Source organism: Carya illinoinensis, chromosome 7, assembly GCF_018687715.1.
Source record: "Carya illinoinensis cultivar Pawnee chromosome 7, C.illinoinensisPawnee_v1, whole genome shotgun sequence".
NCBI classification, from domain to species: domain Eukaryota; kingdom Viridiplantae; phylum Streptophyta; class Magnoliopsida; order Fagales; family Juglandaceae; genus Carya; species Carya illinoinensis.
Window position 1 is genome coordinate 5,751,476 of NC_056758.1, and position 27,325 is coordinate 5,778,800.

General features: G+C 39.6%; 1 pseudogene; it reads right to left on the bottom strand.

The window, feature by feature from the left end:
- Positions 1-14,562: 14,562 nt before the first annotated feature.
- LOC122316113 lies at positions 14,563-26,850 on the bottom strand (annotated as a pseudogene).
- Between the last annotated feature and the right edge of the window lie 475 nt (positions 26,851-27,325).

Below are 27,325 nucleotides of genomic sequence, written 5' to 3' on the forward strand. Positions count from 1 at the left end.
TATACAGATTTTGAGCCTTCCTTTGCATTTAATTATATACACGGTTTTTAAGAAAAAATGTAGTTAAATGCAACATGTTAAATCTTTGAAAATATATATTTTCTCGAGCTCATGTGTAGAATATACATAATAAAATATTTACGTAGCATAATTTGATATGAAAGATAAATTTTAAATTTTAAATTTTACAAATCAAATTATGCTATGTGAATGATATGTGGTGTAAAACCTTTTAAATAACACTACTCTTTTCAATTTGGTATCATTTTTCAATTTAGTTTTATTTTTACATTACATTTACCATTTTGGGAGTAATCTTTGGAGCCCATACCCAATCCTCATGTATCCATCCATCTTTTCTTTATTGAGGAAATTATTTTGATCTAAAAAACAAGAAGAGGAAGTGGGATGGGAGGAGAGGAGCCAAAACTCCTCCCTCTCCTTGAATGTACAAAAGCAATTAAGTTCTATCATAGGGGAGAGAGAGAGAGAGAGAGAGAGAGAGAGAGAGAGAGAGAGAGAAGGATGAGAAGGACTGCACAAATAAACCGCTTACACAACCCGCCCAGATTTTTTTAACCCGACCCAACCCATATGTGTGTAAAAGCGGAACATGTTAAACCGTACCCCTTTTTTGTTTCTGGTTGGGTAATACTCGTTACGTGTTTTAAAACTGAAAGTGGCATCATTTTTGGTAGATGTATAATTTCAGTTCATCCTCTTCTAGTCTCAGGCTTTGCCACTCCAGGCTCTAGTTCTCCTTCCTCTCGCTCGTGTCCTCAATGCCGACAATCTCCTCTCGAGTCTATGTGTTCAATCTGTGTGTTTTCTCTCACATCTCACTCTCTCTGTATCTTACCCTCTCTCGCATTTTACTCACTCTCTCTCTGTATCCCTGTCTCTCTCTTGCAGCTCTCACTCTTTATAGCAACACAATCCCTTGTAGCTTACTCTACAAGCACTGAGCAGCAGATCAAAGGTAACAAAAATTATTTCATTTTATTTGCTTTGGTGAGTTGATTTTATGAGGTGCTAGGGTTAAGGTTTGGATGGTTGTGGTAAAGGGCATGTGGCATGTCTGATTCTTCAACTTATTGATTCCAATTGGAAGCAAGACACATTCAGACCAAAGTTTTCATGTCTAAATAAGCTTAGGGCCCAAAGTTTTGGATATTGTTCCAGAGACGTTTTAGTTAAGGTACTGAAATGAAATATTTTGATACCGGTACCGTTTTGAAATAGTCCATATATAGATAAATTAATTATATATGTATAAATTATATTTCAAAGTAACATCAATGCAAGTCTTAAAAAGTTAAAAACACATATTGATAAAACTCAATAATACTTCTAAGTTCTCAAGTCAGCTATTAAAAAAAATAGTCACTCATCTTCATCACGAAAATAGGATTAAGGATTTGATTTTCAGTCATCAAGAAAATGGGAGTAAAAAAGTTAAAAAAAAAAATAGTCTTCATGTATAAGAATTGGAGTGAAAATCACAAAAAAATAGAGATTTTTATATTAATTACAAAAATACATTAATTTCGACTGGTATATCAAAAACCACCCGGTATTAACCGAAACACACCGATACAGCTAATATTTGACCCGGTACAAAACACATACATCTCCTGTGCCGATTACTGTTCTAACATAGTAAATACTGGTCGTATTGGCCAGTACTGTATGATTTTTAAAACTTTGTTTGGGCCCCTTTCAATTACATGCCATTGTTGAATACAAGCCTACCCCAGCAAGACTTTCTTTCAATAATATTCCCATTTGCAAAATTTAAGAAGACTCTAAAAAGGGGGTTTTGAAATTGCCTAAAGCTGAGGATCGAAGAAAAAGAGATTGAACGGAGATGTCCCCCCTCCTTTATATGTTTGATTGATGAGGGGTCGCAATCCAATAATGGGTACAAAGGGGTTTAACCCATAACAAAACAGCTTTAAACAAAACCAACTTTAGCTAGGTCAGAATGAATGTATGTGTTTCCAACATAGCTTTTCCCATTTCTCTTCTAAATATTAGCTACATAGCCCACAATCCATGTAGTTTGTTCCATATGCTTTCCTTAAATAATAATTAAAAAAAAAAGTATTGGAAAGATGTAGACTTCTCTCAGCATTCCAGCCTTGAGTTGAGCCAATTTCTCAAGTCTTTTTTTCAAAAACAAAAGGGAGGGGAGAGTCTAAGCTGGACCTTTAATATTTGAAAGTGGTTACCACCACCTTTTTTCCTGCATTTTTTTCTGTCATTGGTACACACACGGGTCAATACGTCATGCATGTTGGGCATTGTTGCTTCATTCTTCTAGAACATATCTTTTAAATTCGTTTCAATAATTATGTTGGGCATTGTTTTTAATTTCCTGTTGTTTTCTTCAAACTAGTATTATTTTGTGTTGTTATCAAAATTTAACAGACAAGAAAAAAAAAACAGAATCTTATGCTATTTCTTTATCTCAAGTTGCAGCTGAATTATATGGAACTTAGTGCTGTTATGCCTTCATCTGGGTCTGAACCAATGCCCAATGTGATTCATTTGGATAGAACTCTGCCTTTAACTTTGGATAGCTCTCTCAACAATTAGTCCTTAAGTTTTCCCTCCTATCACCAGAAGACAGAGTAGATAAGATCTATGGCAACACTTAAAGAGGATTAAGAATATCGAGGATCCCAATGCGCCCAAAGCCTCTTGCGATTATTGTTGTAAGATTTTGTTATGCCATCCTAAAAAATAAGGTACTTCATCCTTGAAGTACCATAATCAAACAGATAAAGCATTTAATACTATTGGGGTTGGAAATGATAACCCACAATAAAAAATGATCGGGAATAGGAAGATGGGGGTGGATGGTACAACTAGTAGTCTTAGTGTTGGACTTGCTAAGTACAATGAATAGAAAATATGGTCGGCGGTAACTAAAATGATAATTATAGATGAGCTGCCGTTTAGATTTATAAGATTTTAAAAACTTTATAGTCTTAGTTAAGCCTAGATTTTCAATCTACTCTCGCATTACTGTTATGCAAGATTATATAAAGATGTATATGTTAGAAAAAAAAAAGATTGAAGAACATGTTCATGGCATTCGATTATAAGATTTACATCACTATTGGCATGTGGACATCAGTTCAAAATCTTAACTATATGTGCATAACAACCAATTTTATTAATAATGATTAGATTTTGCATAAGAGAATTAGAGATTTTAATAAAGTTCCTAATCACAAAGGGATAACAATAGGAAGGAAAGATTGAATCATCCGTACTTGAATGAGGCATAAGGAAGATATTTACAATCACAATCAACAATGCATCCTCTAAGACTACGGCCATCGATTATTTGAGAAAAATTGTCAAACTTAGGGACTATATGGTATTAACAATGCTGTTATGCATATAAGATGTGCACAAATTTTGAATCTCATTGTCTAGGATGGATTGAAAGAAATTGATAAATCACTTGTGAAGATTCGAAATGCAGTGAAATATGTGAAATCTTCCCCTGTAAGACTTAATAAGTTCAAGTCATGCATAAAGAAAAAAAATATTTTGGGTGGTGGGCTTCTTTGTCTTGATGTTCTAACTAGGTGGAATTCAACACATCTAATATTGAGTGCGGCTCTCAAATATTATGCAGTGTTTGAGGTGCTGCAAGATGAAGGCAATGAGTTTGGCCCATATTTACGTGAGTTTAGACAAGGAATACCAACTTTACATGATTGAGAAATCGTTAAGGTTTTTGTGTATTTTTTAAGTGAGAGTGATATGTTGAAACTGAGTTTATGCAACTTCAAATTTGTTCATTAAAGAAATATTTACAATCTTTAACCATTTGAACAAAATTTCTATAAGTGAGAGTGATATGTTGAAAGCAATGTTAGAGAGGATGTTGTTGAAATATGACAAGTATTTGGGGGATTTTTAGAAATTGAACAAAATGTTGTTTAATGCATCTATGCTTGATCTACGCTCCAAGTTGGAAGTTTTGAAGTTTTGGTTTACAAATATTATTGGCCATGAGCGAGCATTTGAACTTGTTACAAGGTTAAGGAGGATGATTGAGTGGATGTATAAGCAGTATTCAAATTTAAGTAGGGGCCACTCCAGTCTTGGTAAGATCCAAAGCAACACTTCTTATGATGATGAGGATGATCTATTCAGTATATATCACCAATATCAAGTATCAAAAGTGTGGTAGAATCTAAATCATAATTGGATAAAGTATTTCATGGAAAGTCTTGAAAGATTGACACCTAACTTTGATATTCTAATATGGTGTAAGGTGAACTCAAGCAGGTTTTCTATCCTTGCCAATATAGCTTAAGATGCCTTAACTATTCCCATATCTATTGTTGCTTTTGAGTTGGCATTTAGAGTTAGAGTTCGTGTCTTAGATTCTTTTCGTAGCTCATTGGCCTCGACAATAGTTTAAGCTCTTATCTGCACACAAAATGGGTTGATGGCTCCCTCCATTAATTATGACTCTCAAGATGTAATGGAAGATGTTAAAAGCTACAAGTTAGAAACCAGTAAGATTCATATTTGAAAATTATTTTCATATAGTCTTTCCAATTAATTATATATGTAAAGGGGTTTTTCCCCTTGGACTAAAGGCCCAGGATGAAAGTCCAAATATAAGGAGACTAAGCTGACCAAATATCCTGCTGACCCATTAAGGCCCCCTAGCCACAAAGCTGAGGTCAGCCTCTGGCTGTAATTGCGTGGGAAGTCCCGAAAGGCAGGGAAGGAAGGGACACGTCATCCTGACTTCTCCTTACGATGCCTAGCTTTAGAGAACTTGTGCTGACAGGCAGGCGATAAATGCAGGGAGCCCTTGATCATCTGACAACAAGTGATCAAGAATCTGACGGAGCGCACTTGCAGTGGGGCAGAAGGGATAGGAAGCCACACCTCATTTATTGCACTATTCTCGGAGGTTACGCCTCATTAAAGGTTCTGACCAAGGGAATAGCTAAGGTGACATGTACCCCTGACATAGGGCATAGGCAATCAACCTCCAGAGTCCTAATATAAAAGCCAATCTCCTAGTATGAAGAATGCTTTCTTACTCTTTTACTTTCTCACACAAACTATTAAGAGGATACTAACTTAGGAATCAGAGACTCCTCGGCCTCCACCAAGGCCCCAGATTCTTTATGTTTCCTCTGTGTGGATAGGCCCAAGACCAAAGACCTTAGTCGTTGGAGTCTGGCCTAAAGGTGTGCAAAATACGACGTTAACAGTGGTGTCGTCTATAGGATCTATATAAACTTTGCATGTCCTTTTTATGCTTGCAGCAACCGATTCTCAAATGACTCGAGGACAAGCAAAAATGACATTGACAAGCATGGAAGCAAGGTTCGTGGCAATGGAACAACTGGAAAGGAAGGAGAGCGAGGAGATTAGTGGAACCGCTAAAGAGTTGACAAATAATGTGGAGCCAAGCAAAGGTGAACGCGAAGGCTCCAAGAGTGCTAGAGGTCGAGGCGACATCGAGGAAAAAGGAAGAATGTGTAGAAAGTCCTCCCACCTCCATCTAAGGGCATCCCTACAGATAGCGAGATCCAAGACGAGCAAGCAATTATAAATATGGAACCAAATGAGTTGCTAGAGTTGGTCTTTTTGGACCCGAGCCTCCAGAAGCCATCGCTAGGATCAGCACCAGTGCGCCATGCAATAGCTCGTCATGGAGCACCAGGATGTCTTCGCTTGTAGTCATGGGGACATGCTTGGAATCAATCTATAGGTCATGTAGCACCATTTGAGTGTGGACTCCAAGGCTAAGGGGGTAAGACAAATGCCAAAGCTTCAGCGTTGAGAAGAATGTTGCCATCGCTGCAAAAGTTGACTGGTTATTCGCAGTAGGATTCATACGAGAGACCCACTATCCAGACTGGCTGTCCAAAGTGGTGTTGGTAAAAAAGTAAAACAACAAATGGAGGATGTGTGTAGATTTTACTGACCTGAATAAGGCTTGCCCAAAGGATAGCTTCCCACTTCCTCGCATCGACTTGATTGTTGACTCTATGGCGGGTCATTGTATGATGAGCTTCATGGACACCTACTCTGGATGCAACCAAATCTGAATGAACCCAAATGACAAGGAGTAGACGTTGTTCATCACTGGCTGAGAGCTATACTACTACTCAGCCATGCCATTCGGGTTGAAGAATGTAGGGGACACCTACCAGCAGCTGGTCAACCGTACGTTCAAAAATCAGATTGGGAGAAACATGGAGGTTTACATAGATGGTCTATTGGTCAACAGTAGAACCCTTGAACAGCACCTAAACGACCTTCATGAAGCCTTTTGTAGTGTTGAGGCAGTATCGGATGATGTTGAACCCAACAAAGTGTGCTTTCAGTGTAGGCTCTAGGAAATTCTTGGGCTTCATGATGTCGGAGCAAGGAATTAAGGCCAACCCAGAGAAGGTGGAGGCTATACTCGGCATGCCCTCATTCTGGAGCATAAAAGAAATGTAGAAACTTGCAGATCGAGTAGCAGCCCTTAACCGTTTCGGAAGGCCCAAAACTGGGATGATGAGTGCGACCAAGCACTTGATGCCCTCAAGAAGTACCTCACTAGTCTTCTGTTGCTCTGCCAGCCTAGGTTTTGGTCTTAGGCAGCCTCCATGCCTTTAGTGTGAGATAAAGGCAGGGTTCAGAGACCCGTGTACTACTCTAGCTGAGCCTATTGGGGAGTAGAAGTCAGATACCCATGCATAGAGCAGCTCGCCTTGGTGGTAGCCACTTAAAAGCCCCGCCTGTATTTCCAAACCCGCCTAGTAAAGGTCCTCATTGAGACCCCCTGAAAAATATCCTACAAAGACCATAGCTTTAGGTCGTCTCACGAACTAGGCCATGGAGTTGAGCGAATTTGACATCGACTCCACACCACAGACCTCGGTCAATGGCAAGTGTTGGCAGATTTTGTAGCAGAATTCACCGGCTTCCCAGAGGAGGTCGAACATGCACCTCCCATGAACCCCTGACAAGTCTTTGTCAACGGCTTGTCTTGCCGGGCTAGAGGGGGAGTATGGGTATATATTGTTACATACAAAGGTGAATAACATAATTATATCATTAAGCCAGCATTCAAAACTATGAACAACGAGGTAGAATACGAGGCATTGTTCTTTGGCCTTACGATTGCCAAGTCCTTGGGCAATGGGGAAGTAGAGGTATGAGCCGACTCCCAAGTAGTGGTTAGCCAAGTTTGGAGGGAATTCGCAGCAAAGAGCGAAAAATTCAAAAAATATTTAACATTGATCGAGGCCAAGCACACCTGCTTCAGATACTTCTAGATTCTACAGGTTCCAAGGGCCGAGAATCAAAAGGTAGACAAGTTAGTGAGAGTAATGTCCGAGTAGGAAAATTCTCCCCTCCATGAGCAAATTGTGGTCAGAACTGTTGAGGTACCTGCTGTGGGGATTGAAGTAGTGGAAGTCAAACTAGGTGCTCCAGAGTGGGCGTTGGATATTATTAGATACCTAGACACCAATAGGTACCCGATTATAGGTGGGAAGCCAGGAAGATTAGGAAAGAGAGGCGCGCTACCCTATATTTGATGATGTCCTATATCGGAGGGTGTATTCCACACCCCTCATGAGGTACATCTCGTTCGAAGAAGCCTAATACGTGTTAGTAGAGGTACACGGGGGAATCTGCTGCGACCACTCAGAAGGGAAGGTGTTGGCAGACAAAGTGATGAGGGCGGGATACTATCAGCCTTGCCCCCTTGGGGATGCCGAGGAGTACATGTGGAAGTGCAAGAAGTGCCAATAGTACTCTAGAGTGCCCCGTCACTCGTCGGAAGAACTGACATCGATCACTTCACCTTGGCCTTTCGTCCAATGGGGAGTTGACCTAATGGGTCCCCTCTCCCTGGGCAAATGTGGAGTAAAATCTGTGGTGGTTATAGTGGACTATTTCACCATGAGGATAGAGGCCGATGCATTAACAACAATCACAGCGAGCAACATCACATGCTTTTTATGGAAGACAATCATCTACAGATTTGACATCCCCTGCATCATCATTTAGGCAATTTGATTCCGACCACTATCAAGACTAGTGCCGGGAGTTGGAAATCAAATTCCACTACTCGTCCTCAGGACACCCCCAGTCCAATTGGCAGGTGGAGGCGAGCAACAAGACTTTGATGGGAATACTCAAGAAGAAGTTCAGCGACAAGAAGAGCATTTGGGCAGAGGAGCTCCCTGAAGTTCTGTGGGCATATCGAGTCATGATGAGGACATCGACAGGAGAGACCCTGTTCCCCCTCATTTATGGCCATGAGGCAATGCCGCCAGTCGAAATTGAGATTCCCACCTACAGGGTATAGCACTTCAAATAAGACTTCAACGACAAGTGACTAGAAGAGCAGCTCAATTTATTGGAAGAAGTCAGGCTCGAAGCGGAGGTGAGAACGACCTTTAACAAGAGGCGGGTAGAGCAATGTTTCAACAGGTGGGTATGCCTGAGGACATTCAAGGTCGGGGACCTCATGCTGAAGCAGACGAGAACCACAACCTGAGACAAAGGGAAGCTAGGCCATTAGTGGGAAGGCCCCTACGTGGTTACCACCAACAACCACCTAGTTTCCTACTGGCTTCGAGACTCCCAAATGGAACAAACTGCCACATCTATGGAATGGCGAGCACCTATGAAAGTTTTATTGTTAAATTTTTTTGGCTTGTAATTTACATTTTCATGTCGACTGCATAAACTCTATTAATGAAAGTGTGACGTTTTAGGAATGATATGTGTAAACTCCTTATCTTTGACAACGTAATCTTCACCAAAGGGAATCTTCACCAGTAAAATCTTGAACAACAACCTACCTTCCCGCTGGACACCAAAAGGATGAGTGTAATGCCTTAGGCTACTTTATCCCTCCTATGGCAGAATGCGGGCCAGCCCTCGACTACTTGACAAACTTACTTTCCTCGTGAGCGTCAATAGGTTGGAGTGGGTCCAATCACAAACGGCCAAAAAAACTACCACCTTGCGAGGGTTAACAGGCAGGACCAGCCTCCATGGTGGCTTGACCTCCCTTACGGAGAAGAGCGGGTACAACCCTATAGCTGCTTGAACAACTTACCTCGACCTTTGCCAAGACGAAAAGTATTGGTCTCAATGCCAGTCTGACCCTTACTTACCATCCCTGTGATGTCAATGGATGAGAGCGGGTCTAGTTCCAAACTACCCAAATAGTCTACCTCCTTGTAAGGGTCAACATGCCAGTCCAGTCTCTCGACTACTTAAACTACTTACCTAATCCCCATCAAGGTGAAGTGCGGATCAGCTGCTCAGTTGTCCGACATTTACCTTTCTTGTAGGGTACCAAAGAGATGAGTGTAATACCTAAGGCTACTTTATCTCTTTCACGGTGAAGTGCAGGCCAGCCCTCAGCTACCCCGACAAACTTACCTTCCTCCTAAGTGTCAACAGAAGGGAACGGGTCCAGTCACAAATTGTCCAAACAACCTACCTTCTCGAGAGGGTCAATAGGTAGGACCAACCCTCACGTCAGCCGGACCTCCTCACAGAGGAGAGCGGGTCTAGCCTTATGGCTACTCGAACAACTTACCCTGATCTCTACCAAGACAAAGAGTGGGATCAACACCAGCTTGACCCTCACTTACATTCCCTGTGAAGTCAATAGGCGAAAGCGGGTCTAGTCTCAAACTGTTCAAATAACCTACTTTCCCGTGAGGGTCAAAAGGCGGGTCTTGCCTCTATAGCGGCCTAATCTCCCTCACAGAGGAGAACGGGTCTATCCTCTTGGTTGTCTGAACAACTTACCTTGCCCCTATCACAGCGAAGTGTGGACCGATCTCTTAGTCATCCAAAAAATTACCTCTCCGAGAGAACCAAAGTGGAAGCTTAGCTTGAGGCATCCCTACCCCACCACGATGAAGTGTGAGTTTAGTCGTTCAACTACCTGACACTACTTTAGAATGCCATCTCCTACAAGTGCCCCAAGCCATCACCACACTTCAGTAAGACAACTCAGGTTTTGAAATTTGAGAGCTTGTTTGCACTAATCGGTTTGACTTTTGCAATAGGGACAAACACCTTCTACTTACCTTCCCGTTGAGGACCAACAAGTCAGTTCGGCCTTAAGGTGGCCCAACTTGCCTCACGGCAAAGTGTGGGTATAGTCTCTTAACTGTCCAACATGGCTTAGGGCAAGTTCAGCCTTAATGTGCTGCTAGCCCCCCTTGCCAAGCGCAAGGGTCAACGAGATGAGTCTAGCCTAAACGCGTTACTTGACCTCTTCTAAAGACTTAGGGCAAGTCACTTGCCTTTCAAATGCCCAACTTGCCATCATTCCTATGAAAAATTAACAGGTGAGAAAGGTTAGGGACCACCCTACCTCCCAAGTGCTCGAATGGCCTACTCGGCCACGTTTTTACACAATCTACGCGGTTGATCCCACCTCCAACCTAACACCAATTGTGTGTTTAACTACCTAGTTGCATGACAACTTGCCTCTAGGGAGCCCAAAAATAAGGGATTGGCCCAAGGCATCCCTGCCTCTATCCCCTCGGAATGGGGGCCTAATCTCTCCACAATGTGGCTTAACTCCTTAAAAGTTCCATCGGGTCGCGGTTAGTCAACTATGTAAAGAAGGTTAAGTCTGCTTATGAAATGTATGTGTGAAGTACAAGTGAAGGAAAACAGAGGAAACAAACTCAAAAAAGGGGTTGGCACGGGGAGTCAAGTACCGTGTCTCCATGGACTTGCCTCAACCATTATTTATATGGACTAGGCCGACAAGGAGATCTGGGTCCTATTAGACCCATTAGGTTGACCAGTGAAAAAGTGAAGGAAAAGCAATATGTTAACATGCACGACGGAACAATGAAGAAAAATGCACATTTATTTACAATTAAAGTCTTTACAAGAGAATTGGAAAAGAAAATTGCTACATCTTTACAAGGAAAGTTATAAGGGAGGAGAGCAAATATGTACAGTTAAAAAAGGAAAAAAATTCAACCAGTGGGTTTGGAGCCTGCGGGGTCATCCGAGAGTGTGCTCGAGATCAGCTTCGAGGAATCATCCTCCACATCGCAGCCAGTTGAGAGCTTTGATGATGCCTCTTCCAACATGCTGAAAGATCCACCACGCTCTTGGGCATGACCCACTTCAACCCAGCCCTTCTTATAATGTCATCCCAAAGCTCCCTCGCCACTTCGCAATGTAAAAAAACATGATCGGTCATTTTGCCATTCTTTTTACACATGTAGCACCACTTTAACACAATCATCCATTTTTTCCTTAAATTGTTAGCCATCAAAATCTTACCCAAAGCTATAGTCTAGGCAAAAAAATACAACTTTAGATGGTACAGGAACTTTCCATATACTCTTCCAAGAGAACATAATACGCTAGTGGTCTTGCAACACCTTATAAAATGATTTGACAAAAGTTTTTGTTCCTTGAGTGTTTCCATAACATTCTATCTCTCGCATTTCTACCTATCTTTGTGGCGTAAAGAAAACTGTAAAAACCTACTAACTCCTCCACTTTCCAATCTTGCACATTTCTAGAAAAAACAAATTCCAATGCACTGTGCCATTAGCTTGAAACAGCACATCTAAAACAGCCACCTGTTGATTTTTGGCTAATCTGAAAACTCTTGGGAAAGCAAAAAATAGAGCTCTCTCTCTCTCCACTCCATTTTTCAAACTAGAAGCTAATTCTTGATCCCTCACAAACCTCAAAATTGTTATGTGTTGCAAACACCTTCCACACCTTTCTAATAAACTTCCAAAGACTCACTCTATAAGTTCGCTACCCTCCTTGGAATTCCAACCCTCCTAATCACATCCATACTTCCCCTTCACTACCATTCTCCACAACGATCCTCTTCTGATTGAAATCTCCACAACCACTTTCCTGATAAAGATTTATTGTAAGTAGTCAAATTTCACACCCCAACGACTCCTCTTCCTCTTCCAAGAAATGCATTAGAATAATACCCACTACAAACCTCTACTAGTTCCACCACTCTTCTATCCCACATCAACAACACCCCACCTGAGGCCCCCAAGGAAGCTAAATAGCTCCACCCCACAAACAAACAACCACATAAACTTTGAATGATATTTCTATGAACATAATGCAACTTGGTCTCTTGAATACAAACTATATCAACTTTCCAACTACGAATGAGGGATCAAATGCGAAGTAGCTTATTGATGTCGTTGATCCCCCTAACATTCCATGATAAAATTTTAGGTTGCATAAGGTAAACTACTCCCCCGCCCCTTCAACCTTTCCCACCCAACACTGCCCTCCTTATTATCATAATTGATAGTGCATACCAATATTTTCAGCTCTCTATCTTTTTTAACCACTTACTTCACGTCCGTTGATCTACTTGCTTCGATAGCCACCAAAAAGGCCTTAAATTGCTCCTCATAACCTTCACATGAAATCCCTACCCATTGCTATAATTCAACCACTTTTTCCAACACCCAATTCGATGACTTAGGGACTGATATAGGTGGGATAGCACAAAGAGGAATGGGGCTACCCAACTCCTTTAGTTCAACTCCCCCATGCTTGCCTAACACTACTACAAATCTATCTATCCCCACCACCCATGCAGCTCCACCACCCTTCTCATCCCCCTTGAATGGATCTTCTAACAACCCTACCCCTGTTGAAAGAGCCAACTCACACCTCCCATTCGGCATCTCCCTCGATGGATCCTCGATGAGACAAACTCTCTTGCTAGTTCCACCAATCTTTTCACCCATCCATGAGACAAGCTCCCTTGATGGATCCTCCGCCATTGGATGGCTGAAACGCACAAAGAGCTTAAGCTCTTCATCCGTCACCTCCTCTTCATCTGTCAGCTTCTCAACCAGCTCTCCTTCCACCATTTCCTACCGTCGAGGTGATTTTTCCGGCCCACCATGATGTTTGACAGTGATCGATGAAGCTTTCTGTGCTGGTGTAGGGTTTGGCATGGCCTGTGTAGATGCTGCAGGAGAGTGGCTCAAACCCTGGACCAACATATCGGGCGAGACTCGAGATTCTCTCTAGACCTGTGTTGGGCCTGATCCCTTGCCTAGCCTATGGCCCTTAGAAGGCCCAGCCTAAACTGCTTGTTGTTTCTCCTTAGGGCCTGAATCTCAACCCAGGCTCGTATGCATAATACCCTTCCCCTTAATGCAACATTTAAGACAGTTTATTTCTTCCAACAATACCCACACTCTTTCCTCCATATTAACCAACACTTTTAACATTCTTTCCTCATTTGCACCCAACATCACTCTACCGTCTCCTTTGCCCTTCTAAGCATCCTCTGAAATGGTCACTCCTTGCAACACTACATGCTTCATGGCTCGAGGTAGTATCCTTTGAGCTTGGGTTACCTTGTTGTATGTCTATGAGCCATCTGCCGTTGAACGTGGAGGAAACACCCGAGATGTGCCTCCATCTCCGCCACCTACTCTGTTTCTCTCACTTGAAACAGGGGAAGGAGAAGTGAGCTCCTTCAAGGTATCCTTGAAATTCATCCTTTTCGGCACCACTAATAGGGCTCTCCTCTTCTCGTGGCCAAGCACCGAAATAGAGAAGAAGCTGCCTTTGAGATTGCGACCCCTCTGCACAACTAGCACCTAATTTCCTTTTCTATGAGTTCTACATAATTCAATGAGCCCTGTGAAGCTATGCATTCCTTCACCATATAACCCAACCACCCTAGAGCTTCATGGTCCACATAAATGTATTTCACCACACAGCGACTACTCTTTGTGATTCTCCACCACCACTCTTTTTCCTTCTTAAACATAAATAACTTTTGATCAATGTGAACCTCTCTGCGCATCCCCATCGTGGTCACACCAACACTACAAACCAAACTAAAAATGAAAAAAGATAGAAAATGGAAAAAAGTTCCCAATGAGAAACATCGAGGAACAAGTAGAAAAAAAGGAACATGAAGAAGTTCCCGATGAGAAGTGTCGAGGAACAAGAAGTAAAAGGAAATTAGAGAAGGTCCCAATGAGAAGCGTCATGGAATGAGGAGCTCACTCCCAATGAGAAACGCCGATGATGAGATTATGAGTATGCATGAGAACGAGAAACATGTACAGATAGAGTTGTATGGAAAGAAAAGAGAAAATAAGTTTTTCTTTTAGAGAGATGTCTTCCTAATTTTAATTAAAACAAACTTCACAGAAAACAAAGTTATATGACCCAACAAGATAATCAAGCTCACAAATTCAATAAACTATGAACTAGCACACAAACTCTGCATTCACACTATAACCAAAAATATTAAGGCCAAAGTGATCGTCTTAACTTGCATCCGAGGAATTAAATCCAAACATGCCTGGCCAGAGTGTTCTTATCAACGGTTACAGACTGCCAGACACACATTAAGCGAGTAAACAAAGCGATAAAGAGATCACTTTTTCTGTTGAAGTTGATAAGGCATCAATAAGAGAAACTAGAGAGGGAAGAAGGTGCCAGTGATGATCTTAATTTGTATGAATAGTTTTACAAAGTAAATGGTTCACATGTTCAACGACCATACTCAAGGGTTGTAGTTATCAAAGGTTCACTAGAGCTGACCAACGGGGTTGGTATGTGATACAAAGGAACATGCATCATCAAAGGAAGATTTGGCATTGTTGCCTCAAAATTAAGAACTTTAATTGCATGTCTTATTGATGGCCTTACACTTCGATCGGGGTAAGTACACCATAATCCTACAATCATTAAACACTATTTGTTTCTGGTCGAAATCCATATGCAGTCTCTCATCAATGGCCACATGAAGCCTTCTGCTTCCATAAAGATTCCAAACCCACTCTACCAATCCCATTGCAGAATCCTTATCTGGGAGATCAATTGGCTTTCTCTCAGTAGCAATTTCTAAGGCAACCACCCTGTAGCTATATACATCTGACTCTTTACTAGCCCCACCAGTGGTTACGTATTCAGGAGCCATGTAGCCTAAAGTACCAACCAACCTAGTTGTTTGAGGACCCAGCTCATGATCAAGCATGACATTGCTTGATTTAATATCCCAGTTTATTACATATTGCTCCCACTCTTCATGGAGATAGAGTAATGCGGATGCCAACCCAGTAGCTATCTTGTGTCTCACTGCCCAAGTGAGAGGATTCCTTTTACCAAAAAAGTGAGCATCAAGGCTACCATTAGGAATAAACTCGTAGACAACAGACAAGTAGGAACTCACCTCTGTCATGGCACCATCCAATGAATTGAACCAGATTCTTGTGCCTCAGTTAGCTAATGATCTTCACTTCAATTAAGTACTCTTTTCTTCCCTATTTAGACCCCTGCAAAATTTTCTTAACAATAACTGCAATGTCCAATTCAATCAAGTATCCCTTGTAAACAGCACCAAACCCTCATTCACCCAACTTCCTTTCATTTGAAAAGTTTTTGGTGGATGAAGCAAGATCTTCATAGGAAAACTTTCTTGGTCTTGCCCCTCTCTCAAGATCATCATTAATTGATGTTAAGTTCATCGTCTCTAGAGTTTTATTTTTCTTTCCCTTCCATTTCCACAGTATTACAAATGTTAATGATGCCCTAGCTATCAAGATGCCACCTGATATCGTTATACTAACTAGTAATATTGTCTTTTTTCTTGCATTCTTTCCATTTGATTTTGCTATGTCTAGAGTTGAATTGAATTCCCACGACTAAAGTATATGTTGCTTTGCATTGATGCCTATAGCAGCTGAAAACCCAACTATGACCCACTCAGGAAGAACCTCCATGAGATCAATTTCAAAAGAAAGACTAGTAGTCTCCCGAGCATTTGAGGTTATTTGGTATTTCCAAGAGACACTCAACTTCTTCATAGAAGCAATTATACGTAATCCATACATCAGCAGTATCTCCACTATGAAAGCTAGCATTCCAAGCAGTATAATTAGCATAAGAGAGGGAGTTGTTACTACTACCCACATGCTCAACTTCAGGATCCCATTCAGAGTTCACAACTGAATCAAACTCAATAAAAATAATTTCGTTTTGATGTGAAAAACTGGTTGTGGTGTTGAATAGGCATAGAAATCCACCTACTAAATTTGGTCATATTTCAAAGCCAACAGGAGCTAGGAAGAATGCTAGCCCATTGCCATAGTAGGGACTACCTCGAGGGTCGATAGTGAACGAGTAATGTGTGGTAAAATTATTGAGCTTTCTCATTTCAGAGTCCTAGAGCGGCACCTTCCTAGCATAGACAACCCAACCAATTTGGCATCAAATATTTATCAACAATGTTCATTTCAATGGCTCCAACAGAAGGTACTGCATCGCCCAGATATAGTATATCAGTGGAACTGTGTTAGAAATCTAGGTGCAGAGTAGCACTTGGGAAGCAAAAGATAAGAAGAGAAAGATGAGAAGGAAAAGATATCTTCAAATGGAGAAGGAAACTCTGGAACTTCTCATTAAAATTAAATGAATTAAAAAATACAATATATATAGAGAAAATGCATCCAATACGCCTATAACAATCTGAATCGTGTATGCTGCTATTGTCCAGCCAATTTTACATACAAACAACTCTGAACAAAAGACAAGAGAAAAAAAGACTAATCGAGTCCACTACAAAGGACGAATATATAGAGAAAATGTCTATGACATTGGTAAACATGCACCGTCATGCTCAGGTAATTGAATCTACCGAAACCACTTTCTGTGTTATACCTTTATTTGCTTTATTTTTACTATCATGCTCCAATAGTTCCCCACAAGATGGAGAGTAGTAATTGACTACTCCCATCTTGCAAAGATGTGAATTAATGAGATAAGCAAGAATTGCTTTTGTGAACACATAAGCTAATAGCAACTTATGAGAAATATGAGTAATTTGAATACTACTCTCTAATATCATCCCTGATAAGATGACAATCTAACTTAATATCCTTGGTCTGTTCATGGAACACAGGGTTAGATGCAATGTGCAAGGCTACTTGATTATCAGTGAAGAGTAGCAGCTTGTGCATGAGGTACTTGCAAATCTATGAGGAGATATTTTAGCCAAGTTACTTCATAATAAGTTGTAGCCATGGCTCCATATTCTACTTCAACAGAAGATCAGGACACAAAGACTACTTCTTAGACATCCAAGATATCAAGTAACTTCCAAGAAACACACAATACCCAATGACTGATCTCCTAGTATCAGGATAGGAGGCCCAATCTGAATCACAATATGCTAATAGTTGAAATTTAGCTGAGGAAGAGAATAAAATACTTAGGCCAGGAGCCCCTTTTATATACATCAGAACCTTTTGTGCTGCAACTAGATGAATGTTAGTTTGACAGTCCATGAATTGACTCAAATTCTGCACACTATAAGAGATATTTTCAAGTCATGTAATTGTTAAATAAAGCAGTCAACCAATGAGTCTTCGATATATTGTAGGGTCAGATAGTATTTGGCCAGTATCTTTGCTCAACTTAGTGTTTTTGATCCATAGGAACCTTAACAGGCCTAGAACCAAGGGTACCCGAGTATACAAGAATGTCAAGTGCACACTTCCTTTGACAATGTGGATTCCTTTAGAGGATCGAGCCATTGCTATCCCAAGGAAGTACCTTAAGTGACCCAAGTCTTTAATCTTGAATTTCTGATGCAGGAAGCTTTTCATAAGAGCAACAGATTCTGGACAGTCACTAGTTACAATAATATCATCCACATATACTAATAGTGTAGTAAATGAGTTAGTTTCTCTCATTGTGAAAAGGCTATAGTCAGCCTTTGATTGTTTAAAATCAAACTCAAGCAACTAAGTTGAAAAATTAGAATACCATTGTCTCGAGGCTTGCTTCAAGCCATACAAACTTTTATAATTTGCATACTTGATCTAGTCTCCCTCTGTTGTATCCTGGAGGTTTTTGAATATAAATTTCCTCTTCTAAGTCTCCATAGAGGAATGCATTGTTTACATCAAATTGATGCAATTGTCAACCTTTAACTACAACTATGGAAAGTAGGCTTCTCACTATAACCATCTTAGCAACAAGGAAAAAGTTTTATGGTAGTCTATTCCTTCCCGTTGCGTATATCCCTTTGCAACAAGTTGAGCTTTTAACCTCTCAACTGTCCCATTTGAGTTGCACTTCACCTTATAAACATATTTACAATCATTGGAATCTTCCCTGGTGGTAAGTTAGAAAAGACCAACTTATTGTTCAACTCCAAAGCTGTTAACTTAGTTTCCGTAGCTTTGCACCAATTAGGGTCTTTAACAGCTTGATTATAGGTTTGTGGCTCAGTTTGTGTGGAAATGGAGGTGGAAAAAGCTTGAAAATTAGGAGAAATTTTTTCATAAGACAAAGTGCTAAACAAAGGGAAAGGTGTAACTAAAGAAGGTGGAACTACCTGATCCACAGAGTGGGAGGAGGAACCAAGAGTGACTTGCTGAAAGTGATAGTCTTGGAGATACTGAGGTGCCTTCTTAGTCCTGGCTGATTTTCGAGGTGGAAATGTCAAAATCGTTTGAGTACAAGCAGGAGAGTGGATAGGGTGACTGTCTCTAGAGGCTTCAAGTGTAGATGAGGGTTTTGAAGTGGGAACATCAGGGTTGAAAATGTTGTCAAGAAAATGTGATGGTCTTGATGGAGAGAGAAGGTGATTTTTTGGTTGGAGTAGTTCAAACTTTAAGGATTGAAGAGTTGGTGACTAATCATGGCTAGAAAGGCTAGTAGAATGAGGAGAACTCTCAGTCAGAGAGAAATCAAATATCTGCTTAGTGGTAGGTATGAATAACAGTTGTGGAGATGAGTCCTTTTGAAAAGGGAAAATAGACTTGTAGAAAATAATATCGCTGGACAGAAACACATTTTTGCTCTCAAGATCAAGTAATATATAACCTTCCACCCCAAAAGGATAACCTAGAAAAACACATTTCCTCCCCCTAGGATCAAATTTCTTTCTGCCTGGAGATAGAGTAAAGGCAAAAAAGAGGCAACCAAAAACTCTCATTTGTTTATAGGTTGGTTTGGTCTGAAAAAGAATCTCATAAGGAGCTCTATTGTTAAGCAAAGGGGTTGGAATTCTATTTACGATGTAGGTGGCAGTAAGAATACATTCATTCCAATACTTGAGAGGGATGTTAGACTAAAATTTCAAAGCTCGTGCAACATTCAAAAGATGTTGGTGTATTCTCTCAACAATGCCATTTTGTTGGGGTGTTTGGACACAACTGCTTTGATGAATAACACATTTCTCTTTGAAAAAATCTTTCATTTGAAACTCAGCACCATTTTCACTCCTAATAATTTTAATTTTAATTCCAAACTGGGTCTCAACAAGGTTAAAAAGGGAATCTATGCATTGCCTTGTGTCCGATTTGTTCTTAAGAAGATAAACCCAAGTGGTTCAAGAAAAATCCACACAATAGTGAGAAAAAATCTAGTACCATCATAAGCAATCTCTAAAGAAGGGCCCCAAAGAACAAAGTGAATAATTTAAAAATTGTTAGAGGAACAATGAGAGCTGTGAGGAAAAGACAACCTAGATTGGTTGGCCAAAGGACAAATACAGCAAGGCATTTTATTGTTAGAATATAAGGAGTTTTGTACAATAGGATCATTGATCAAATAGAGTCTAGAATCTGAAACATGGCCTAGGCAACAATGCCAATGGTCTAAAATAGAAATACTATTCATAGCAAAAGCAGAAACAAAACTATCAATCTTGGAAAGCTTTGAAAGGGTAGTCATTAATGTTGAAGCAGAGATTTTCATTGTCAGCAAGTGGTACAATCCATCATTGGTCTCACCCATCCCAATCACGGTCCATGACAAAAGGTCCTGAAGGAAACAACAATTTGATAGAAATACAAGGCAGGAAGAAAGGTCTTTAGCAAGTCTTTTGGGAGATAATAAATTAAAAGAAAATGATGGAACATAAAGCACATCATGGAAAATAATGTGCTCAATAACTCTAACAGTTCCTACATGTGTGACAAGTACCTTTTCACCATTGGGAAGCTTAACTGAATAAAATACATTGGCAATGATTGTGTTGAACAAAGAGGGGTTGCAAATCATGTGTCAGTTGCACCTGTGTCCAAAATCCAAGGAATATAAAAAAAAACTAGAGGATTTCTGTGCATAGTTTGAGAGGCAAGAAAAAATACTAGACATCTTGGAAATACTAGCTATGTTTGCTGCGGTAGGAAAAGCAGTCTGGTGTTGTCCTGTAGAATATTTAACTGATGAATGATCCTTTTGGTGTAGCAAAGTAAGAAGTTGTTGATATTGCCCCTTGGTGAGTGCCATTTTATTATCATTCCCTTCATCTTGATCTACCCCAACTGGGATGCTGGATTGAGTAACAAAAGCACTAGACCCCTTTCCTTTATTGTGTCATTTATGCCCTGGTGGGTACCCATGCAGCTTGTAGCATTTGTCTACCAAATTTTCATTCATATGACAGCGACTACACACAGGAGCCTCGGCATTTTCAACCTTAAAACAAGTATCTAAAGTGTGTCATTGCATCTTACAATGTGTAATTTAAGGCCTCTCATGCCTATTTGCAGATTTGACATTGCCAAAATTCCTTTTAGTGAGCATAGCCACAAGGTCAAGAGAAGAGGTGCCAGAAATTATCTTGTGTTGCTTCTCCTGCTGTTGAATCATGGAGAAAACTTTGTTTAATGCAGGCATAGGTTCAATCAACATAATCTGGTCCCTAGCATTAGAGTAGCAGTCACTTAGGCCTATAAAGAAGTGGATAACACAGTCCCCTTAATACCTATCCCTTAGAATTTTCAATTGACCACAACTACATTCAGCAGTAGGATCATATAGAATGAGTTCATCCCAAATGGCATTGAGTTTTCCAAAATAAATACTTACTGACTCATCCCCTTGTTAGAGACTTGTCAAAGATTTCTTCAACCAAAAAATACGTGGCCCATTTGTTGTGATAACCTGTCTTGCAACTTTCCAAATAGCATAAGCATCATCAACGAATGCTAAGCTAGTTCTCATAGAGTTACTTACAAAGTTGTGAATCTAGGATACCACCACATCATTGCAGTGTTCCCAAGCCTCCATAAGGGGATCATCTAGACTTGTAGGCTTTTTGACGTCTCCATTAATGAAACCAATCTGTTCTTAGCTTTGAGTGCTCTTCGCATAGCTCTAGATCAGGTAACATAATTTTTTGTGGTTAAGGGATCAGTGACCAAGCTGGCCCTTGTGTTATCCCCATTCTTTATCCGATAGGGATTATTTTGATAAGAGAATTTGAGGAATCGTGAAACAAGTTGTTCATTACTAGATGAGTCATTCTTTGGGATGGTTGATTCTTCTTCCGTTATTCACAATAACTATTGCTCTGATACCATGTATGAAATCAAGGTGCAAACTAGCACTTGGAAAGCAAAGGATAAGAAGAGAAAGATGAGAAGGAAAAGATAGCTTCAAATGGAGAAGGAAACTCTGGAACTTCTCATTAAAATTAAATGAATTACAAAATACAATTAATATATATATATATATATATAGAGAGAGAGAGAGAGAGAGAGAGAGAGAGAGAGAGAGAGAGAGAGAGAGAGAGAGAGAGAGAGAGAGAGAGAGAATGCATCCAAGGCACCTATAACAATCTGTACAAAGGAGAACAACCGTGTATGCTGCTATTGTCCAGCTTTACATACAGACAACTCTGAACAAAAGACGAGATCAAATAAAGGACTAATCGACTCCACTACAAAGAATGAATATACAGAGAAAATGTCTATGACATTGGTACAACCATGCACATCATGCTCAGGTAATTGCATTTGCCGACACCACTTTATGTGTTGTTCCTTTATTTGCTTTATTTTCACTATCATGCTCCAATAAACTGGGATCAAATCCAGTTGTTTGGAAATAAACTAAATAAACAGTACTGGGAAGCAGCAGAAGGAAGAAGAAAAGAGGTAACATGATTACTATGTCCTAAGATCGGAGGAGCTGAGGTTATGGCTTGAAAGGTTGGGAGAGAGAGAGAGTACGAACAAGTTGGAGAGGCATGAATGTGCGGAAGTTGCATCTGAACTTAAAGAGATAATATTTCAACGATGCTCAAGTTTCAACCACCAGTATTCGATCAGTAATTATATCTGGTGGAGTTTCATTCAAAATAAAATATAGAAGACTTTATGCAGCTCCTTAGCTGGCACATTATCAGCAACGCACGCATGCAGTTTCACTTGCAGCCATACCAGGTACATAGACAAGTTTATATGGCGAGGAGAAAGACATTATGCAACTCCCCAGTCGGAACAGAGGCGTCAGCGCACTGATGTCGAATATAAAACAAAGCAATTATGACCTCATTTCATCCATATGTCATCAAATTGGCATCTCCTTCATATATAACTTAAACAGCCAATAGTTCTGTTGAAACGTAAATGATTTGTAGTTTCTCCAAAAAGAATTAACAATAATACTTTGAAGGCGAATTAGTCAGACACAGACTGTGTGCCGGATCGACAACTAGCAAGAGAAAAGACATATATATATATATATATATATATTGCTTTTTAACGATTCAGCATGGTTTTATGATTTTCTACTGCCAATCGAGATTGCCATAATTATCTGTCTCCTCTTTTTTGTTTGAATCACTTAAAATATTAGTTGTTTAATCAATTACAGTTAGAGATATGATTTCCAAGTTCAGTTCATAAACCTGCTTGATCCGCGGGATATTATTAAATTTTTAGTTCTATTTTACTTTTTATTTTGTTTATGACTTTATTGTGTTTAAAGTTGTTAAAAATAGCTGGTGGTTTGGGCTAGGCTGATGACTGATGACTGCAACAGGAAAGAGAGATCATGTGGCTCATGAGAAACCATAGATAAAAGTTAATTAAGAAATCAGCAAAAGAAGAATTAATTATTTAGCTAAACCCAAACATAGACAACACTTTAATGGGTATTTAGTATTAATCTTATCAATGATAAACCATAAAGGAATCCAGTACGTTTCTGAATTCACGACCTCATCCTATATTTTGCTATTCTTACAGTGGGAGGATCGATCATTTGAAGTAGAACCATTGGCAGAATGCTTATTGCATTGATCTATATTTAAATTTATTTTTCAATCAACAAACATCTAGATGCCCCTAAATTTCTAAACTGATCTCAATGCATGATGCATTACGGCCAGTTGTTTCACAAGCCTAAACTAATAAGATGTTGTGAATTTAATCCCTTAATTAACATTCTCACATCCATCCTAAAGAAGTGGGGATTCGACACGGGAAACATTCATCTTAATAATGTCTAAAGCTGAAAAAAAAGAGAGAGATGTGAATCTAATCATATTAATTAATATTCTAACATTTCCCTTCATGTGTAGACCAAATAGGCCTAAACTGATGGAGAAGAGTGAATTTGACCATTTAATCGATATTATAAAGCTTTCCCTCATAAATAGGATCCATATATGTGAGATGTTTAACTCAAATGAGAGGATAACAATGTGAAAGATTTTAACTTGGGACCACAACACCATGTTAAGTCACTCCTAACCCCAAAAGCCTAAAGTTTGAAAGGAAATAGTGATTAATCAATTAATCAACATTTTAATGCATAGATGAATTTGCACCGCTGACATATTCTAAAGATGGCTTGAAGATCCTAAATATAGCATATACTCTATATAAGCATGAAAACGTTCGAGTAGATTAGCTTCAAACAGGGTTATAATACAAGATGTTTGTTCAAGTTCACAATCAAGACAATATTATTCTTAAAAAAGAGGCATATCACAGCAGCAACGACAACATACATCATGCAGCGAAAAGAGACTAATTGGCTGATGCAGTACCCACTTAGGCTCATGGAGTTCAAGACGCTGCTCGAGTGTGTCAAGCTTCTCATTCAACAATGCCAGTTTGCTCTTTGTTGTAGCCTCTGAAAGAGTATAAAAGCATAAGATGCAGAGGTTGAATAACACCACCAACCCCCAAAAAATGGGTTGTGGAAATTCATTTCATTGGGGTTATAATGTACAAATCAATGCCATCCAACAATGAAATAATGAGCTACTCGAACCAACCCCAGAGCAGCAAATTTCAATAGGAAAAGATAAAGGAAGGGAGGGATTATAAATCGGGTACCGAATTGGACAAGGAAATCAAAGAGGCGTCAAACATTGAGTGAAATTGTAATGTTTTTGATAACAAGAACACTACCACTCCACTCCAAGAACACAAAATTCCAAGAACTTCAAGAACCAAAGAACCCAAAACACAATGCAAGGTGAATGAATGTAAAACACACCAGATAATCAAATGCAAGATTCAATTAATGAACCATGATAGAGAACTTTTGAGGAGTTCTCAACCTCCAACTTACAAGCTTCAGAATGATCAAGATGATCTTTACAGGAATTGGCTTATGCTTTTATACTTGCAAAACCATGAAATAAAAACACAACAATCAAAACTCACCGTTGAACTAAAGTCCAAAATGCACGGACTAAAACTCAAAACAAACTTGATATCCGTACAATTCACTTTAAACGACTTACAACACTTCTATTAAAGCTAAAACGCATTGTTTCATTAAAGGACTAATAACCCCAAAATTGTACGTCGTAGTAATCCAACCCTTATACCTTCATAAGCCATTAAAGTCGTTATTTCCCTTCAGAGACTTACTACTACACTGCACCTATTGTCTCAACCACTCACTATCCAACCACCATCAACCTCTTTCTCTTCAAGACCTTGCCCCAAGCACCCATGACAATCCCTTCCTCTTCAAAGAATTGCCCCCAAGGCACCCGTGATAGATTACAAAATAGTGCCTATCAAATGTGGATACAAAGATCTTAACTTGTGCAATAATTCCCAAGAACTATCTTCCATTTCAACTCCCACCCATTTAACCAAAACCTCTATAGCAACATGATTCCCAACCTTTTTCATTCTTCTGTCCATGATCTTTTCTGACTTAGGCCAAACACATCCCTCACTGTCAACTAGTAGAAGAGTAGGTAAAGGAGAAATCTGGTCTCTATTTTCTTTTTCAGGCATGATACATGAAAAACAAGATGGATTTTTGATAATGATGACAAATTCAACTCAGAAGCAACTGTGCCAATCTTTTGAAGGACCTGGAAATGACCATAATACTTTGGAGCAAGCTTCATATTATGTCTCATGGCAATTGATTTTTGCCTATAGGGCTATAACTTAAAAAATCTTCAACCTGAAAAATTCTCTCAAATCTCTTCTTATCTTCATAGACCTTCATTCTATCTTGAGCCTTCTTCAAATTCTCTTTCAAGAAACACAAAATCTACTCTCTAGTCGTTCGATGTTGGTCTACAGCAGCATCGGCAGTAGTGCCATCAACCTTGGTGGAGGCATGCCATACAAGGCATGAAAGGGTGAGAGACCAGTCGAGAAATGCATAGTAGCGTTATAACAATACTCTACCATAGGCAACCAAGAAGACCAGCTTTTAGGTTTCGAGCCATAGTAAGCTCTTAAGTATGCCTCAACAGCTTTATTCAAGCTGAGCTCATAGCCAAAGTAGTTCCCTGCATCTTGAAAAGTTCTTTCGAAAAGGAACCAGTAAACACCACAGCATGATCAGACACCATGGTCTTAGGCAACCCATGAAGCTTGAACACTCTAGAAAAGAACACTTCTTCCACTTTACATGTTGTATAGGGATGAGCTATTGGGAAAAAAATGACCAAACTTGGTCAATCTATCAACCACAGTTAAAATAACTGACATACCACCTGAAGAAGGCAGTCCTTCAATGAAATCCATGGCAATGTCAAGTCTTTTAATTTAAGCACCTTGCCATCTTCCTTGTTGAAGCCCTCGGGTTGCTCCAAATACACTTCCTCTTCAAGTTCTCCATTGAGGAAAGCTGATTTAGCATCAAGTTAAGAGATCTTCCAAATTCTTTGAGCTGTAAGTGCACAAACAGTTCTTATGGTATCTAATCTTGCCATAGGAACATAAGTTTCATTGAAATCAATTCCAGCCTTCTATGAGTACCCTTTAGCAACTAATCTTGCTTTATATTTCTTTAATGAACCATCAGGATTAAGCTTCCTTTTGTAAATCCATTTAGCTCCAATGATTCTTTGCTGTCAAGATAGGGAACAAGCTCCCAGGTATTGTTCTTTTCAATCACCTTAATCTCATCCTTCATTGCATCAACCCAAACTGGTTCTTTTATAGCTGCTGCAAAGCTTTCAGGCTCTAAAGGCATATAGTTGCAAGATTCATAAATTTCACTCAAAAGTCTCAGCCTTCTTGGAGTTGTTTCAGAAGTGGATTGATTTGAGAACTTAAGGTTACTGTCAACCCTTTGTTTTGAAATTGTAGTTGCTGGTTGACTGTCATCATCATTTTCCATTCTTGTCTCGGGTTCTTCAATTACTGATATGGTAAGTGGCTGAGTTAATTCTTCATCTTTCTCCCAAATCCAAGTTGAATACTCATCAAACACCACATCCCCACTTGTAACCAGTTGCTGTGATTTTGAGTTGAAGACCCTATATAGTTTGGATTGAGAGCTATATCCAAGGAAGACTCCCTTTGCTGACTTTTCTTCCAACTTGTGCCTTTTTTGCTAAGGGATATGCATATAAGAAATGCATCCAAAAACTTTCGGATGCTCAGCAGTAGGTTTGATCCCACTCCAAGATTCAATGGGAGCTAAATTTTTCACAGCTTTTGTAGTACATATATTCAAGAAATACACAGCTGTGTTAACAGCCTCAGCCCAAAACTTTTTAGGAAGTCCTTTTGCCATTAGCATAGACGTGACCATCTCCATGATAGTCATATTTTTCCTCTCTGAGACTTCATTTTGTTGTGGAGTATAGGCAACAGTTAACTGGTGTTCCAACCCTTCATTTTCGCAAAACTCATCAAACTTTTTAGAGTTAAACTTAGTGCCTCTATCACTTCTCAAAGTTTTGAATTTTCTACCACTTTGGTTCTCAACATGCAATTTAAATTTCTTAAAAACTTCAAATGCTTCTGATTTTTCTTTGAGAAAGTACACCCAAGTCATTCTAGAAAGATCATCAATAAACAAGATGAAGTACCTGTTTTGACTTTGTGAATGAGTTCTTATAGGACCACATAAATTTGTATGCACAAGTTCTAGAAGATTTTTGGCTCTCCATGCTTCTCCTTTCGGAAATGATTCTTTATGTTGTTTCCCCAACATGCAACCTTCACACACACCCATATTCTAATCTAGAAGAGGTAAGTTTCTCATCATATTTTTTTGATTTAAAAACCTT